Consider the following 1,526-nt stretch of genomic DNA (forward strand, 5'->3'; position numbering starts at 1 on the left):
AGAGAGAGAGAGAGAGAGAGAGAGAGAGAGAGAGAGAGAGAGAGAGAGAGATCAAATTAGAAGTACCTTGCACTTGCTCAACAATCTTGTCTCTCAAAAGCTGTCATCCAGCTGCCACACGGAGAATTCGTATGACACACATCTGGCCTCATGATCTAATTTTCGTTTAAAAAAATTCTGGAACACTCAGTGTCACTCTTCGTGGTTGAAAAATCGAAAATGTAAATCTGCGCGTCAAAAGTAAACAACATTGCGTTTTGGCGAATCGGAAATTGCGGAATTGAATTGAGTATTGCGTAAGGACGTTTGGAGTAAGTTCAGAAAGAGTTATGAAAGCCTGATGTCCTCTGAAGCAGTAATTCCAACACGATATCTTTAACATATCCCATGCCAGGACCCCCCCCCCACACGCACACACACTTTCTCTACCCCGTTGTTTTAGGATATTCCAAATGAAACATTGTATTGCTCAGTTAGATGTTTAATTTTAAGTTCACTGGTTAAATGACGAAAGGTGGCAGAAATTGATTTGCTGAAGTGTGGTTGTGAGATTAGTGGGAAAGGAATTCTTAAGATGCTCGTACGGTCCCTGTCTATAATTTTGCCTTTTTGGTCTTCCTCTGCTTCTCTTTCCTGATGTATTACGTCGTACGCTTGTGTGATGTGAACTGTGTGGCGGGCGTCGTGCATGTTGCAACGGTTCCCTTTTCGGATTATTTTGTGATGAATGTGTGTGCGTTATCACTTATAATGCGGACATAATATGCGGTGTGGCTTCAGCGGAAAGAGACTTAAGCATTAGCCGGAAAAGAAATCGCTCTCTTTTAGCATCTTTGGTGAATTGTCCGGCTGTACGCTGTAGCACGCAGAAGACGTGAGCTGGATTCTTAAATGGGGATGTTTTATTATTAAACGGAAGGTGTTGTTGTTCTTTGTTTTGGTTTGGTTATTGGTTGTGCGTTGGGGTTTTGTGGGGGTGGGGAGTTGTTTTGTTTGTTTGTTTTTTTAAAATTTAGATTTATATCTTGTCTTTGTCTCCTGGGAAGTTGTGTCTTCTGGTTCGGCCAGGGTCGGCAGGGTCAAAGCAGCTCGACTCCTCAATGATCTAAATTGTGTCGATGGGAAAGTAAAACATTCATAAATACCTTTTCTGGTACCAGTACTGCATCGTTCACATTTATATGCGCTCGCATGCCAAGTGGCTACAACTCAAATAGACTCAACAGTTAGCATGAAAAGAAATCCCCCCTTCGTCCTTGCTTTGCTCAAGGGATGGGGGAAAGAACCTTGCCTTTAGCCGCTCTGACTTGTCCCAGTCATCGTCATCACTTGCTCTGCTTCTAGACTATCCCGTGCCATTTTGTCAATTTTTTTCATCCGTCTCCCTCTCCTGATTCATCTCTCTCTTTCTCTCTCTCTCTCTCTCTCTCTCTCTCTCTCTGTGTATGTGTGCGTGTCTTTCTGTCTGTCTCTTTCTCTCTCTTTTTTCTCTTTCTCTCTCTCTCTCTCTCTCTCTCTCTCTCTCT

The 1,526-nt window shown here is 43.0% G+C and overlaps 1 protein-coding gene across 1 annotated transcript in view; it reads left to right on the forward strand.

Annotated features, from left to right (window-relative positions):
- The window catches only part of LOC101850398 (tetraspanin-15), a 50,896-nt gene that overhangs the window by 9,585 nt on the left and 39,785 nt on the right, over positions 1-1,526 (forward strand). The window lies entirely within an intron of this gene.

Source organism: Aplysia californica, unplaced genomic scaffold (assembly GCF_000002075.1).
Source record: "Aplysia californica isolate F4 #8 unplaced genomic scaffold, AplCal3.0 scaffold00043, whole genome shotgun sequence".
Lineage (NCBI taxonomy): Eukaryota > Metazoa > Mollusca > Gastropoda > Aplysiida > Aplysiidae > Aplysia > Aplysia californica.